At 41.1% G+C, this 18,566-nt stretch overlaps 1 protein-coding gene across 7 annotated transcripts in view; it reads right to left on the bottom strand.

Annotated features, from left to right (window-relative positions):
- The window catches only part of PKIG (cAMP-dependent protein kinase inhibitor gamma), a 175,956-nt gene that overhangs the window by 79,087 nt on the left and 78,303 nt on the right, over positions 1–18,566 (bottom strand). For 2 of the 7 annotated variants that reach the window (XM_088476753.1, XM_088476754.1), the window contains exon 2: positions 17,761–17,850. The exons of the other annotated variants lie outside the window; for them this stretch is intronic. The gene's annotated coding sequence lies outside the window, so the exon portion shown is untranslated. The remainder of the gene's footprint in view (positions 1–17,760; positions 17,851–18,566) is intronic. 7 annotated transcript variants of the gene reach the window in all.

Here is an 18,566-nt window from a genome sequence, read left to right as displayed (position 1 = left end):
GTTAACCGGCTTGTTTGCACGATGATAGATGTCTTTTAACGACCAGCGGGAACGCGCATCGCTGGTCGTTTTAGACATTTTAGTGAACGATCTTCAAACGATTAATGAACGATTGAAAGATAACTATGTCGTTATCGTTCAATCGCTTAATTTAATCGCCTAGTGGATGGGCAGCTTTAACCTGGGCGTTTAGTCACGAGAACCGGCATGCTGCGGCCAGCACTTTAGTCAGATTTCTCCCCACATCCTCTGGAGGGTGCATGAAGAAACCATTAGTTGAACCAAACAGCGTGCTGAATTGAATAGCTCCGGGAGTTCCCTCCTGGCTGTCGAAGTCAAATAATTGCATGCGACCGCAATTCAACTGTTAGCGGACGATTTGGTCATCCGCTATCCGATTTATGTTAGTACAAACCACGACGCACCACTGCGTGCGCACACACCCAGTGTGCACACGTTTCCACACATTCGCACAACACTAAATAGCGAATAATATATAACACTCTCACACTGACAAACACAATATTCATGCAGGGTTTAGTTAGTAATGAGAAACAGCTTCTGTATACATGTCTGAGAAAAGTAATTAAAAAAAAAAAAAAAAATACACCAGGATACTGTGAGTGTTTTACATATAAATTGAGAAGCCCCACATATAGACAAGTGTGGCTGTGGCAATTGAAATATAACCCAGACACTGATATGCACAATTTAATTTGTCTGAATGAAGAGTCAGAAACAATGATCAGAGGTTTGCTTAAGAAGTACTGACAAGTGTATTCTAAATAGGCAGAGGAAAACCTTTGAGTTAGCTATCAGATGAAGTGCAACAGCAGTCAGCTCACCCTGCTTGAAAGTGAACCTAGCTGCTTGTAACACCTTGTACTGTAGTTTTAAAATATGTTAGAAAGGTATAAAAAAATATATATATATTAATTCATCATAAATACACTCAATTGCATAACACACACACACATAGACTTTATCATAAGCACTCTACACAAACGCACCACGCATATTAGCAACTTTACGCAAGATTCTCTTACACTAACACAAATTTCCTAAAAGGTTCCTTAGTATAAAGGATAATATTAGAAGGTTTATTCGTATTGTATAATGTTATAAAATGCATGTATTTGATATCTAAGGTTTAGTATGTAGTAGCCACATCGTGTTTGGTGCTATTCTAAACCACATTTTATTTGCAGGTCTCTGGTTCCATCGGCAAGGAGATCGCAACATGCGTCTGCAAATTATGGATTATAGGGAATTATTTGTTAGAATGTACTTTGTATGTAGTGTCTATTGATTAGTTAAAACACACACAAAGAGCCATTGGAGGGCTGAACTACCATTGTACCAACTGACCTATGACAGAATAACCAATAGGATTATGCCAACTTGTTTATATTGTATTGCCTAATCTCTGCAAGGGTTTATATGCAAGCAAAAAATATGGTAGTTGCCCAATCAGCTTAATGACATACTACAGGTGCTTGTAAAGGGCGGGGTTTACACTGAACTACAGAAAAAAGGAATTTGACCTCCAGCACACTGCAGCTAAATCAAAAGTACTTGAATCTTACATAATAATAGAAATTCAGAGGTATTGGTTACATACATTTGCAAATATATGAATAAGCGCTGGGCCAACGTCAAGGCTCCTCTATACCAGCGTACCTAACATTAAGGGGTTCACATCTGAGAAGCAAGGTACCCCAAAAAATACCAGCCAAAGACCATCCCCAGGGCATCACACGAAAAGGGGAAAAAAGGTAGTATGCCATTAAGCTGATTGAGCAACTACCATATTTTTTGCTTGCAATTTGGAGGCATGAAGGGAGTCAGCATTAGGAGGAGGTGCTGATCCTTATAATGCCATGTGGAGGTTTTTTGGGGTACCTCCAAGGCAAGTTAGCTCTCAGCTCATACATGTACTGTTATCATGCAGTACTCCAATTTGAAATTATATGACCCAGAGTGGGTGCTACGATTATGTAGCAATAATTATTTTGGGGTGAGCGTTTGGGAGTGGGGCCCCCGGGGGTTGTTCTGGCTGGACCTTTCTCATGGCATCACCACTTAATTCACATAGAATATTTTTTCACTTCTCTAATCTAATAATTTGTATATTATTTATGCCATTTTAATTATTTTACATTTCATTAACACTTATTGATTTATCTTTACACATCTATCCTTTACACTTCACTATCACCTTTTTTCCCCTTTTCGTGTGATGCCCTGGGGATGGTCCTTGGCTGGAATTTTTTGGGGTGCCTTGCTTCTCGGACGTGAACCCCTTAATGTTAGGGACGCTGGTATAGAGGAGCCTTAACGTTGGCCCAGCACTTATTCATATATGTAACCAATACCTCTGAATTTCTATTATTATGTAGGATTCAAGTATTTTTGATTTAGCTGCAGTGTGCTGGAGGGCAAATTCCTTGTTTCTGTAGTTTATATGCAAGCACACTGGATCTGTTAGTCATCATATTCTTTCTGTTGACGGAGGCTTCACCTTTGATGCCGGAAATCTGGATCCAGAGCGCCTGCGTAATGTATTGACTGTACCTTGTTTATGTATAATCTTTTGCGCTAATTGTATTTTAGATCAAGGCGTGTAACTATCTGCTTTTTGATTGTGGTTCCAAAGCACAAAAAGATATTATTCACCAAAGTCTGGAAGACAATTATTTCTTGTGCAACTTATAACGCTAAATAGTGACATTTTGGGTATAAATGTTATTAGGAATTGATACGGCGCTATTCAATTCCCACTAAATTGAAATCGCCCCCATTGTGACTTATCAGTGGGAAGATCTACTGCTGCCTTATTACTGGCAACATCATATTGCTGTACTATTACTGGGAATAACCTACTGCTGCCTTCTTACTGGGAATAACCTACTGTTGCCTTCTTAATGGGAATAACCTACTGCTGCCTTATTACTGGCAAGATCATACTGCTACACTATTACTGGGAATGATCTACTGCAGACTTCTTATTGGGAATATCCTACTGCTGCTTTGTTACTAACTAGATCATACTGCTGCACTATTACTGGGAATAACCTACTGTTGCCTTTTTAATGGGAATAACCTACTGCCGCCTTATTATCACTGACGTAACTATAGAGGGTGCAAGGGGCGCACTTGCTATGGGGCCCGCCAGCCCAGCAACCAACCCGCTAAACCATGCAGACTTTTTTTTTTTCATTTTCTCGGTTATCCATTTTTAAAACTTCCGCCAGCAGCACCGCTGAAGATCTACTGACTGATCTCGCAAGATGATGATATCATCATCTTGGGAGTCTCTCTTCACTGGGCTCCGGGCATGGACTAGGAGGGATGTGCTGTAGGGCAGCAGCAATCAGGGGCAAGGCTCAAGTCATGGGAGCGGAATGTGAGGGAAGACTGTGAATGACACTGTGGTGCAGCAAACGTGAAAGGTCTTCATAAATAGAATATGCTCATCTTAAATATATATATATCAATCAAGGATACAAGAGCTGGCATAGAGCGCCTACTGTGCTTATATAACTTATTAGAAAATAAAACTAATACCAACCATGTTTGTAAAAGTGATTTTGTGCAATTAAAGTGCTAATACAGGAGTGGCAGTCTTTAAACTACCATCATCATTAAATATATGTAAACTTATTAGTATGTGATCTTTAGAATAAAAACAATCAGTACAACTAAAGTGCCAATGCAAAGATCCTTAAAGAATCCGTAATTAATTAATGACAATAATACGTAAAATGACGTGTAAATTAATAAAAGTGAAAAAAGTTCATTTTTTTAAAAATGCATAAATTATTTTTAATCAGACACAACAATAATATCCTCCTACATGAAGGATAAAAGACATAAAACACATAAAAATATGAATAAAAATATGTATATATATAGAAAAATAGTTATGAATTTATCAGAATAAATAAGGATAAAAAATTGTCTCTTATCTGATAAAAACGGCAAGTTCATAAATGGGAAGAGAATAGGAGCCACCACCAACGCGTTTCGTCCGTATCCTGGACTTCTTCAAGGGATATTCTGGCTCCTGTGGGGTATCCCATATTTATACCCCTTCTAATAAGGACAAACAACGATTGATAGATCTCATTTGTGACATCACTTCCGGTTTTCTTATTGATACATGTCCATTAGAACGGAATAATTACTTATATTTGTAATGGACTGTTTCCTTTATTAATGCATTATTGGATTAGAAGTCCGTTTCTTAAATATAAGTTATATAATAGTACATCGCTCCTTTTGACAGCCACATAGCGTCGCGTCACTTCCGCCCTTACTTTCCATGCAACACAGTACTTCCGCCCTCCTCTAAGTGTGTGGTGTGAATCGTCATTTCCGCCTCCACTAACTCCATCCTTGTTGAGCGCTATACGACCTCCTTCGTTCTTCCGGATAGGCTGAAGGGTCCACTCATTCCCCGATCACGTGCCTGTCGCGTCCTCCTGCGTCACTGCTTCATAGGACATCTCATCTCCAGTTTCATCTTTCACCGACTGGCGGCATCCATCTTGGTACTCCAAGGGGTGTCTATACTCGCGGCCATCTTGTAGCTCCCGTTTATTGCCATCTTTGTACTCCCATATATACTTGATTTCTATGATCCTGGAAGTAGCAAGGGTTATTTTCCTATATAATACAATTGCTACTTCCAGGATCATAGAAATCAAGTATATATGGGAGTACAAAGATGGCAATAAACGGGAGCTACAAGATGGCCGCGAGTAGACACACCCCTTGGAGTACCAAGATGGATGCCGCCAGTCGGTGAAAGATGAAACTGGAGATGAGATGTCCTATGAAGCAGTGACGCAGGAGGACGCGACAGGCACGTGATCGGGGAATGAGTGGACCCTTCAGCCTATCCGGAAGAACGAAGGAGGTCGTATAGTGCTCAACAAGGATGGAGTTAGTGGAGGCAGAAATGACGATTCACACCACACACTTAGAGGAGGGCGGAAGTACTGTGTTGCATGGAAAGTAAGGGCGGAAGTGACGCGACGCTATGTGGCTGTCAAAAGGAGCGATGTACTATTATATAACTTATATTTAAGAAACGGACTTCTAATCCAATAATGCATTAATAAAGGAAACAGTCCATTACAAATATAAGTAATTATTCCGTTCTAATGGACATGTATCAATAAGAAAACCGGAAGTGATGTCACAAATGAGATCTATCAATCGTTGTTTGTCCTTATTAGAAGGGGTATAAATATGGGATACCCCACAGGAGCCAGAATATCCCTTGAAGAAGTCCAGGATACGGACGAAACGCGTTGGTGGTGGCTCCTATTCTCTTCCCATTTATGAACTTGCCGTTTTTATCAGATAAGAGTTATGAATTTATCAGAATAAATAAGGATAAAAAATTGTCTATTTTTCTATATATATACATATTTTTATTCATATTTTTGTGTTTTATGTCTTTTATCCTTCATGTAGGAGGATATTATTGTTGTGTCTGATTAAAAATAATTTATGCATTTTTAAAAAAATGAACTTTTTTCACTTTTATTAATTTACACGTCATTTTACGTATTATTGTCATTAATTAATTACGGATTCTTTAAGGATCTTTGCATTGGCACTTTAGTTGTACTGATTGTTTTTATTCTAAAGATCACATACTAATAAGTTTACATATATTTAATGATGATGGTAGTTTAAAGACTGCCACTCCTGTATTAGCACTTTAATTGCACAAAATCACTTTTACAAACATGGTTGGTATTAGTTTTATTTTCTAATAAGTTATATAAGCACAGTAGGCGCTCTATGCCAGCTCTTGTATCCTTTGATTGTTTGTATATGTAACAGATCACCACTGTTACATTTTTCTGCTGGTTGAGCTGACACTCATATGTTATTTGGGGGTGCACGATAACGGTTTCACAAAAAACTTTTTAGTTTGAGATAAAGGACACACATTTGAGAATACTATATAAAGGGACTCGTACACAATTGGCGCTGCAGTCTTCTGTTATATATATATATATATATATATATAAATATATAATATATATATTTATTTGCAAAATACGCACTATAGCGCGTTTTTACGAGCTACAGGAAACTTGGGACCCAGCTTTTAAAACTGATTGGGTCCCGGAGGACGCGCTGGCGCTGTGTGTACCGCAGTAGCCAATCAATCAGTGTGCAGCAGGGTCCCCTCAGCCATTCACCACAGGGTGCCATGCCCCCAGCCATTCTCCACAGGGTACCATCCCCCCAGCCAATCGCCATACAGTGGCGTCGCCCCAGCCATTCACGAGGCACCGCCGCCCCAGCCAAACGCTGTGCAGCGGCTCCCACCTGCCAATCATGAGGCACTGTCCCCCCAGCCAATCACCATGCAGCAGCGTCCCCCAGCCAATCACGAGCCGCCGCCCTTTTAGCCAATCGCTGTGCAGCTGCTCTCCCCAGCAAATCACTATGCGGCACTGTCTCTCCAGCCAGTCGCCGTGCAGCGGCGCCCCACAACATTCACCTTGCGGCGCCGTCACCCCCAGCCAATCTCTGTGCAGCGGGCCCCCGTCAGAAGTCTGTGGTCGATTTGGCTGCAGCAGCGTTGTCGTTGGTGCCGGGACACTCTAGCAGCTGGCACCCCTTCAGCCAGCTGAGCTCTCTGTACGCAGGAGGTGGACAGTGCTTGGGGCAGAAGGGACCTGCAGGGGGACGACAGTAACCCGGCCAAGGGTTCCCATAAGAAGCAAAAGAGGTAACCACTGCCCCAAGTATTAGACACCCTAACCCTCTCTCTACCCCCAGCACTGCCCTAAGTATTGACTGCCCCTAACCCCCTCCTTGCTCCCCGTACTGTCCTAGATGCTATCTACCCTACCCCCACTCTACCCCAAGTACTGCCTGCCCCTAACCACTTTCTTGGCCCCTGTGCTGCCCCAGCTGCCATCTACACTTGCTCCCTCCCTACACCCAATGCTGCTCCAGCTCTACCCTGACCCCCACCTACCCCAAGCACTGCCCCTAACACCTTCCTTGCCCCCCAGGACTGCCCTAGTTATCTACCCTTACCACTCCCTACACCCAGTATTGGTTGCCCCTAACCTCTTCCGTGCCCAGTATTGCCCTAGTTGCTAACAATCCTTTACCACTATATGCCTCCCATACTGCCCCTGCTGCTATCTACACTTGCCCCCTCTCTACCCCCAGTGCTGCCCCAGCTGCTATCCTGACCCAGATCGGCCCCTAACCCCCTCCTTGCCCCCCCCAGTACTGCCTTAGTTATCTACCCTGACCCCCTCCCTACACCCAGCACTGCCTGTCCCTAACCTCCTCCTTGCCCGCAGTACTTCCCCAGCTGCTATCTACCCTCGCCCCCTCCTTACCCCAAGTACTTCTTGCAGCTAACCCTCACCGTACCCCCCCAAGTACTGCACCAGCTGCTATCTATCATTGCCCCTCACACAACCTGCCCCTAGTAACCTCCATGCCCCCCAGCACTGTCGCATCAACTGTCTGCACTTACTCCTCCCTACCCCCAGCCGTGCCTGCCTTTACTCCCCTATAGCTGCAGCTCTACCTCAATATCTCCCTGCCTTTACCCTCAGCACTACCCCAACTGCTATATACCCTCCAGCACAGTCCCAACTGGTGCCTGCCCTCAACTCCCATAATATATAACGGGACCCAGAAAAAGTGGTGTAGGACCCCAAAAAAATAATAATAAAAAAAAAAAAAAAAATATATATATATATATATATATATATATATATATATATATATATATATATATATATATATACACACACACACACACACACACACACACACATATTGTTATTTTTTTGCCCGACTGGCTATGACGGCTGAACCCCACCATAGGCGGGGGGGCCGGTGTGCACCTTTGCTTTGGGGTCCCGAAAGAGCTGCTCACACCCCTGATTATTAAGGAATATAACCTACTGCTGCCTTGTTACGGAATAGAACCAACTGCTGCCTTATTCCTGGGAATAACCTACTGCTGCCTTATTAATATATATATATATATATATATATATATATAAAAATTAAATAAATTAAAAAGGATGCTGAACAATTTTAATGCAATTGTCTTGTTGAAGATCATTCAATTTTTGTATATAACAATTCTAAATAGCAGTTAACTTGTGTATATAAGTCCAAAAGATCAATCAGTTCTGGATCGAAGTCAATGAGGATTCCTTTCCTGCAGATGGACCTGGCAATTCCAAAAATTCTCTATACGATAGGGTAGCAGCACACTGCTCCTCCAAGTATTGGTAATCCACTTGACTTATACTGAAATAAACTCTCACACTAAAAAGTCACCCAAAACACGGCCCAAAGGCCTCAGTTAGTAAATATAAAAAATATTTATTCCATATAAGAACAAATGTAAAAAATTGGACAATTCAGCTTACATTAATTGTAATCAACAAAGATTGGTACAGTGTAATCACATTCAAAGGATATCCATATCCATGCTCTTTAGTTAAATGCTCCACAAAGTGGATTTAAGGACTCAACGCATTTCGTCCTTATAAGGACTTCCTCAGGTTTTTTTTTTCAGAGTTCCTATATATTTACCATAAGACATAATATGTGTCCTATTAATATATTGGATCAGATCTCAAATGTTCAATGTTATGATGTGAGAAATTCCAGTCTACTACCAGATTAATTATCCAACCACTTTTGACTGCAGCTCCAAACACATCATGACAGTCTCTGTGAGCATACACACACACACACACACACACACACACACACGTGCTCCTTCCTAATTACTGGTAATTACTACAAAATTTACTTCCCGGGAAGATCTGCTGTTGGCATTTTACAAGGACATTTGCTGCAGGTTTATTACTGACATATAGAGATAGGTGCGTGGCTTTAGCTATGCTTGATTTTTTATTGTTAAACCAAGTATGCTGTGCAAATTTCTTAAAGTATTCATAAGTGGTAGAAAAGTGCAAGAGGGATATTAATTAAAAAAAAAAAAAAAAAAAAAACATGGATATTATATATATATATATATATATATATATATATATATATATATATATATATATATATATATAAAGATGGGCAAATGCCAAAAGTTCTACAATGCTTATGTTTGTGGTGGAAACATCTGCTGGTGACAGCTAATCTGATGAATTGTAAACTCCTATACTTTGCTAGAGCAGTTGCTCAATGTCTGAGCAGATGGTGTCAGTTTAACCCCTTTCCGGCCAGCTTTTAATTCTGAGGCAGCTCTTTGGAAAGCTCTGATTTTCAATTGTTTTGAACAATTTTATGCCTGGTCATCTACTTGTTCTTTATAGTGTAACTTCACTTAAAAAAGCCCTATTAAAATATTGGATACTTTCAGTTACGGGAGTACTTTAAATACAGTAATTAGAAGTTGCCTAAAAGACAAACACTTGTTACCAAGATCAGGAATGTCACTTAACCACGGCCTACCAACATTTGTATTCATCAATTATTGCAGACCACAGTTTTGAGCAGATGTACACTTTAAGTATTTCCAGCTATCTCATGGGCAACAAAGAATGTGATGCATGTTACATGGGAGGTGGCCCTGCAGATGTGTTTGGCTGTTTGCTTACAATGAATCTGTCATCTACAGACAACAAACTTGTCTCTTTTGGGTAAAATATAGCTCTTTTGGAGCCTTTATAAATAAAATCCCCAAATAAACCGAATCTGACTGGGCATTTCAGAAATATATAGAAAATAACTAGTATGCTGCCTCATGGGGTAGTAAAATAGTGCTTTTAAATCTAAATAAATGTAAAACTCGTACAAAAAAAAAAAAAAAAGACAACCACAACTGACTTATCACAATGATATTGTAGTAGATAAAAAAAAGCCAAATTCTTACTTCGTTATAACACATTGACTATCGGAGTCCCGTGTGCGCCAACTTGTCCAAAGTGAATGGAGGGTGATACCGAAAGCATGTGAGAATGAACGCAGTATGCAGGAAGCAACCCTTTGTGGTTTCTATTTTTTTAATCTTCGTCAGGGGTATGAGTATGACTTCCCATATTCAAAATATCCCTTATATTCTACTATTATAAATAAAGAGAAATTAATAAAAAAATCTGGTCTGGGCACCCAAACCACGCAGCTAAACCCAGCCTATTGTGTGCGATGATTAATGGCCATCCAGAACAATTGAATTGCTCCAGTGGTGCCCATTAATTATTGGGGCTCAGAAAACAATTGAATTCCGCCAGTTGTGTTTTACATGAAAAAAATAAAATTGTTTATTGTACAGCATTTATAAAGAAGAATTTTAATTAAAAGCTCTTTGAAACCTATACATACAATAAGAATTAAATGTTATAGGCCTAGTAAACATCTCTTAACGATTATATATATATATATATATATATATATATATATATATATACACATACATACATACATACATACATACATACACACACACACACACACACACACACACACACACACACACACACATATATACATACACACACACACACACACACACACACTTCAACCACAGCGGCACTCAGGTAATGAAGACCAGTAAGAGGCAGAAATATTCCAACGTTTCGATAGTTTTATTCTATCGTCATCAGGGTAGAACACATATACAAAATCACTCACTTTAATTAACCCCATTCCCACGTGCAAACAGTATCAAACAGGAAGCCGGTAGCAGCGCCAAATGATGACGCAATCTATCGGCTGCCACCACCATGGTAACATACTAACAATAATAATGGCAACAATTTGACGAGCAGTATACTTAATTGCATAATTCAGATATTACACATAAAAATACCCATTGATCATATACCTAAGCACTATTCATATGGAACACATACTATAAATATATATGCACAATAAACCAAGCAAATGCGCATCCTATGTCATAGTCATATGAATCTGGTAATGGATTTACAAAAAGCAGTGCAACCCAAGACTTTCATTCAGGCCTTCGGTGCCAGCATCCAAGTCTAAGGATCCAATTAGACTCGCATCTAATCAGTTTCAACGATCTATCATCCCCCCTCAATGAGGCTGGAATATGATCAATAGCCAACTAAGGGATGCTAGACTGTGACCAGCCTGTGCAAAATGCCTCGCCACATTCTGGTCACTATGTCCTTAAATGATGGCGCTACGTATAGATGACCGATGAACGCCCATTCTTTCTCTAAGGGTACGATCAGTTTTCCCTACATAACATAGTCCGCAAGGGCAAGTAATGAGATATACTATGTACCGCAACTGCGACTGTGTCTAATATAGTACTGTTTACCACTATAGGGATGGCTAAAGCTATCACCCACTACCAAATAGCAGCATGTAAGGCAATTTAAACATTTGTAGCAACCACATTTAGGTTGTAAAAAATGGCCAGTCCTACACTCACCCATACCGGTCACATCTGTTTTAATCAGCCACTCACGAATATTCCGTCCACACAGATAACAGGCATAATATCTGTATCCTCCAGGTTTAAAGTGGCATTGCTTTTCACCATCGGCCACAAACGTTTGCCTGTTTTATGAATAGAATCACTGGCAATATTATAGTAAATGACCCAGGGGAGTTTTCTCTTTCCAACAGACTTTTTACGAGACACAAGTAATTGGGCACAAGGGATAGCTAAGGCCCTTCTTTTAGCCTCACAAAGTAAAGTATAATCGTACCCTCTTTCCAGAAATGTGAGCATCACCACATCAATCTGTCTGGCTGCCGTGGCTGGGTCACTGCAAATGCGACATGCCCTCAGAAATTGTGATAAAGGGGAGACCTAGCTTTAACAGTCTAGGGTGGAAACTGCCACAGTGTAGTAAAGTATTACGGGCCATAGGTTTACTAAACAAAGACGTGCTGTTAACTCCTTCTCTATAAAAAGATTCACTACATGCTGATCTATTTGTTATGTGAACTTAATCACTCTCTGAAGCATTATGAGCATCAACAAAATCACTGAATTTCACCCTAGTTCCAGTCCATATAATGAACAAATCGTCAATATATCTAGTTTAGAAATACATCTTGCTAGATATAGAACAATTAGTATAAAAAAAATCTCTTATTCAGCCACAAACATGTACATGTTGGCGTGTGATGGGACTTTAGTTAGGATCATCAGAAGTAGGTCAATAATCAATCCTATATCAGGCCCTGTGTACAATTTGTTATCATGGATAAGCTTGTACATCAACCTCAACCCTGCTTCACTGGAGATGACTGTGTACAAACTGGATATACAGTATCCAAACTACAGAGATAACTCCCATCCGGGATATTACTTAAGGCTAGTAGTTTGATAATAAAAGATGTAGTGTCCCAAACATACTCCATTTTATTTATTATACACGGCTGCAAAAGGCAATCAATATACACAGAGCAAGGTTGAAAAAGTGACCCCCGGGCAGATATAATTGGGCGCCCCGGAGGGTTCAACAAACATTTGTTTATCTTTGGCAGCATGTATAGTAAAAGTGTTACTGGGAACTTGGGTATCAACATATCATAAAACTCCTTGGTGATAGAATTATCTTACACTGCCTGATCCAAATATGCTGACAATTCACCTCTAAACTGTGTGGTGGGGTCACATTCCAGACCACAATAAACACCTTCATCAAACAGTTCCCATTTAATCTCATCTTTATACAGATTCAAATCCCGTATCACTATTACCCCGCCTTTATCAGCGGGGCGAGTAATGATATCATCATAGCTGGATAAATCTCACAATTATTATTATTATTATTATTATCCTTTATTTATATGGCGCCACAAAGGTTCCGCAGCGCCTTACACAGTACATAAATGAGCACACAAGAAAAACAGTTAATAGTAATACAAAACAATGCAGGACAAGGACAAGGTTATAAACTCAGCTGCAAAACACAAGCAGCAGGACATGAGCAACCAGGTGTTAGGTGCCATTGTGGGGAGTTAGGAGTAAATTATACTATAAGTAGGGGGAGGAGAAGCACGTGAGGATGAGGGCCCTGCTCGTGAAAGCTTACATTCTAAAGGATGCTTGTAATTCACCACCTGACAAGTTACCAAAACCTTTATGCATTTCAAGACACAAGTTACAAGTTACAAGTTAGACACTTCAGAACTCAACATCCTAGAGAATGTTTTAATGGTAGCACTATTAGAATTAGGCTCAAAATCAGACCTATGTTGTAGCTTACGCAATGGACCTGGTGCAGATAAATTAACATTAGATGGAGTCTCATCTGGGCTCACAACCGCTAAATTACACATATTGGATACTGGAACCACCATGGATTTCGGATTCTGAAAATACTCATGCAATATTAACTGCCTGTTCAAGCAATATTTATCAATTTCCCACTGCATCATGTCAAACTTTACTGTGCTAACAAAAGATAGTTCACGGTTTAATACTTTTAGGTCCATATCAGTCAAGGCATGTGAGGATAGGTTAAAGACTATTTCCTCCTTGGTAGTGGAGGTCTCCCTACCTTTCCTCATCCTCACCTTCTGGCCCCCGCTGCTGGTATAACGTCTCTTTGTTGCAACGCCTGAATGCGGGTGTGCATACCTAAAGGGACAGCCGCAGAAGCACACCTAGTAGAGCCAAGGTCCTGGTCAGATTCACTCATAGTGCCTTGGTTAGCAGAAGTATCAGAATTAGGTCTGAACCTGTGATAACGCTTGCGTGACTGTTAGTTCTGTTGGGTCTGGTTACACCCAATCCATGTATACACACGGATTTGGTCATAGCAACACCACCTTAGATAATTTATGCTTTTTAAATTGTACCAAATTCCTTCTGTATGATTCAATCTGTCCTTTAAGTTTGCCAGTCTAATTAACCACAGTATCCATGTCAGGTTTCGGCCTAGGATCATCCGTTACTCACCACAGTGCCGACTTCCCCTGACTTTTCGTGCGGTCAGAAGTCAGGTGCGGCGGCGAGTGACGCACTGAGGATTGTGCCTTAGGTGCACTTGGACATCCATGTGCTGCACTGTGACTTGGTTACCGAGGTTGCCGTCATGGGCGCAGCCATGATAGTCTTCATCACCTGACTGACCCTCCGACCAATGGTAGCATTCCCGCTAGGCTGTTTTAGCGGGGCGCGGCGCCCTGCCCTCCTTCTGGAGCGCTCAAGCCCTGCTTCTGGAGCGCCCAAATGCCCTGCCCTTAATGCGCAGTGCCCTGCTAAAACAGCCGTCTCCACCCGCGGGTTGCAGTGTCGCATGGGTGGGGAAATGTGCGGTGACCTGGTCACCACCGGTGAATAGACGCCGGGCGCATGTGCCCGCCATCTATTCTTCCTTTCAGCAGCGCTTGGGGGCTGCCCGGCGTGTCCGTAAGTGCCGGGCACGCCGCCAAGAGTGGCGAAAAGGGGACGCGTCTTATAGACATGCCCCCTTTTCAATGACCATACCCCTTTCAGAGCACGCGGAAGTACCCTCTCTAGCTCCGACGCCCTGCCTACCACCGGAGCTAGAGTGAACACTACAATGGTAGCATGTTTGTTGTCAGCTGACGCTGTCCTCCAATGGACTGCTACCTTGGGGTATATTCCTGGGCTATGGACAACAGGAAATTGCCTGTACAACCTTGTTTCTACTAGTGTTTGATTGCCGTCACTTCGTTCCAGGTTCCTTTGCTATTCTGCTCTCGAGTCATTTCTAGTTACTCTCCTGTGCCAGCGGTGCGTTTGGATACAACATCCAAGTATAAATACAGTGTCACTCTCCTGTGCCAGCGGTGCGTCTCATGCCTTGCCCGCATACTCAGTACAACATCCGAGTACAACTACAGTGGCACTCTCCTGTGCCAGCGGTGCATCTGATACCTTGCCCACACACTCTACAATATACTACAATATCCAAACACAGAATCCTTGCAAGTGCTTCTTTCAGAAGTACACTCTCCTGGGCCTCATCGTTGTTATCGCCCTCCATTTCCCACCTGTATCAGATGCCTGACAAAAGGGCCGCGACCTGCTTTCTGGGTGCAGCTTAAACCCATATCCCGCTTGGAGGGGATCACTGATGAACACCTCCCAGCAGGTTAGACTCCGCGCACCTTTGGTCAGGTCTCGCCAACATCCGATACTTGTGGATGAGGAGGACATACATCCAGGTCTCTCGCCTCAGATTCCTTCCACAACCCGGGACCTCAGCTTTCAGCTCCTCAGTAGGAGATCCTCTTGAGCCAGTCGTCACAATCCATCTCCAGTGTATGAAGATGCAGAGCCTCAAATTAATTTTTTCTCGTATATACTTAAGCTCCCTACCAGCCTCCTCTATGACCAGTAGCATACGATCATAGCTACATTTGTTTAATACCGAGATCCATCTCTTACAAAAAGAGGCATTGTAAAGCCCTATCGTGGGGCAGTTCTTAACCCTGAACCAATGGGGTATCAGTTTTTCTTTGCAATAGTCACTCAAAGTAACCCTGTAGTAAAAATAATCTAATTCACATTGTTTCAACTTGTAAAAGGTCACGGTACAATTGTTCAGAAGTATTAACCTCAATATCATCCATAAACTGCTCGGGACAAAAGAATGGCATTAGCCTCTGTCTCTGAAAAAGTTAATATGCTTTGTTGTGTGCCTTTAGCTATATTAACCATATCAATTAGATCACGACTCATCTCTGCAGTCGCTATGTTGACTGATTAAATCCCAACACCACACATCGTATGGTTAGAGTGGAAAAACTGATGTCACAAATAGAGAATAAGGAAAATATTCTTACACGGGTGTTAATGCCCAAAGCTCTCTGTTTCTGCTGCACAGAGCTTCCAATACACCACGTCCTGTAGGGCGGCACTCACGTCTATATCATTCATAGGCCTGAAAGTCTTGGGTTGCACTGCTTTTTGTAAAAATCCATTACATGGTTCATATGACTGACATAGGATACACATTTGCTTGGTTTATTGTGCATATATATTTATAGTATGTGTCTAGGTATATAATCAATGGGTATTATTATGTGTAAGTAATATCTGTTGGAATTATGCAATTAAGTATACTGCTCGTCAAATTTTGCCATTATTATTGTTAGTATGTTACCATGGTGTTGGCAGCCGATAGATTGCATCGTCATTTGGCACTGCTACCGGCTTCCTGTTTGATGCTGTTTGCACGTGGGGATGGGGGTATTTAAGGTGAGTGATTTTGTATATGTGTTCTACCCTGATGACGATAGAATAAAAAATACGAAACGTTGGAATATTTCTGCCTCTTGCTGGTCTTCATTACTGAGTGCCACCGTGGTTGCAGTGTATGCATTTGAAGCTAGGGGTTCCAACGGAAGGCACCGGGAACAGCTTATGGTGATATAGATGTGAGAGCCACCCTACAGGACGTGTAGGAGCCGGGTGTTTCCAGAGCCGGCGGTGGTCCATGCGAAGTCGTCCGTAACTTCAGCGGACGGATATCATCAGGAGTCAGAGGAACGTTTGTGGCTGAGATTGCCATTTTAAACCTAAATGTGAGCTATGAATTAAGTAATGTTATTGTCTTTTTTCACGAGTGCGCTCTCATTTTATTACACATAAACACTGTATATACATACAGTCAGGTGCATATATATTGGGACATTGACAGAATTTTCATATTTTGGCCTCTATTCGCCACCACAATGGCTTTGAAATGAAACAAACAAGAAACATATAGAAACCGTTGTAATTCCTACACCGTTCACCTGATTTGGATGTAATTACCCTCAAATCTGAAAGTCTGCAGTTAAAGCACATCTTGTTTGTTTCATTTCAAAGCCATTGTGGTGGTGAATAGAGGCCAAAATATGAGAATTCTGTCAATGTCCCAATATTTATGCACAGAACAACATTATATCAAGCAGCAGCTTGTTAGATATAAAACATCGTATATCGGTAAATACATTACTTATACATTCATTGATACAGAAAAATGGCAGCTATTATATAATCAGAATGTATTATTATAGTGTCAGCTAAAGGTAACAGCGTGCAAGCCGGCAATGTTGCGGAAATACGTGTGAGTATTCACGTAGTTTTAAAGCAGCAAGCATGTTAAAGGCAAAACCGAGCTAGTTTTGCCTTTAACATTCTTGGTGCTTTAAAAATACGGGAATACTCGCATGTATTCTCGGAGCGGCGCCAGCTCGCACACTATTACATTTAGCCCATAGATTCTGATCTCTTTATGAACTGCAAGTATAAAGCCAATGCTGGTGCAGTTACTAGTCACCAATTATTTGATATGTGCCAAGTCATTCCTATTCGACAATTTTGAACATTACTTTTGGACATATAAAATATAAACCATAGAGGTATCTATTATAAACATTGACAATAATGATTGTCAACAATTTATATAACTTTGTTGCTCCAACAATCAATAGCTGGTTTACTAACAATTTAATAAGATCTAACAATCAATAATTGACACCCTAAACAGTGCATTATACTATCAAATCCTATTTTAAAAATTCACAATGTAATATTTATTATAAGCTATAAATGGTATGTAGTTAGGAAGCCGGCGGTCGAAATGCCGACTGCCCGACTGTTAAATCCCGCCATGGGACTAATGATAGGCATCTAAATACTGACACCAATCATCAGCCCCAGGTTAGCTTTAGGCACCCCAGGTGGGAGGTTAGGGTTAGGCACTAGGGGGAGGCTTAGGGTTAGGCACCCCTAAGGGAGGGGGAGGGGGGGGTAGAGGGGAAGGTTAGGATACTTACCAGGTGCCGTGGGGATCTTCATCTGCTGGACTACTGGCGTCGGTATTTCATCTGCCGGGCTTAGGTCCGGCGGTGTGTCATACCGATTCCCTATAAATAATATGGTAATTGATGTTTTTAATATAAATCCAATTTTTAATGGATACAAAAACTGCATCATTTGATTAATATCGATTATACAAACTATGACATAGCAGCTCCTACTTTTTACTTAAAATTGATCCTGATCTTAAATATTTCCTTCATATTCATATCAATAATAGGAGTAATCATCACTTTTGTATTATATACAGATACCAATATAACAACGTAACATTTGCATCAAAGCACAGTTTGGACTAAATGTTACATCAAATTATATCAAGTCTTATATCAATTCTTTGATGCCTATTTTTCAAGTTTATCGGCTCCTTAAATCATGCGGAAACAGCAGTTTCCACGTTATCTACGTATCCCTGCAATTTACCTAAGGCTTAAGGCAATAGGTAGAAGAGATTTATCTTGCATTTAGCTATGTAACACAAGATTCTGGTGTCCTCAGTATTCACAATGGGAACTACGGTATAAAGCAATTTATCAAGCTTCCAAAATCTAAGCTTTTCAGAAATTGGCACAGTTATCCTAAAGGCCACATTTTGGCATTTTTTTCTCTCTCCCCAGCACCCCGGAGCATGTGCATGCCCAGTAAGGGATGTAGTTTATATCCTGGTTTTTGGGATGCCGGCATCCAGAATGCCGGCGATGGACTCCTGACACCAGTCAGAATCCCAGCACCAGAATCCTGATTGCCGACATCCCAAAGGTAA

Source organism: Taudactylus pleione, unplaced genomic scaffold (assembly GCF_031769625.1).
Source record: "Taudactylus pleione unplaced genomic scaffold, aTauple2 ptg000192l, whole genome shotgun sequence".
NCBI lineage: Eukaryota > Metazoa > Chordata > Amphibia > Anura > Myobatrachidae > Taudactylus > Taudactylus pleione.
Note: the sequence above shows the minus strand (reverse complement) of the source record. Positions and strands in the feature narration are given on the sequence as shown.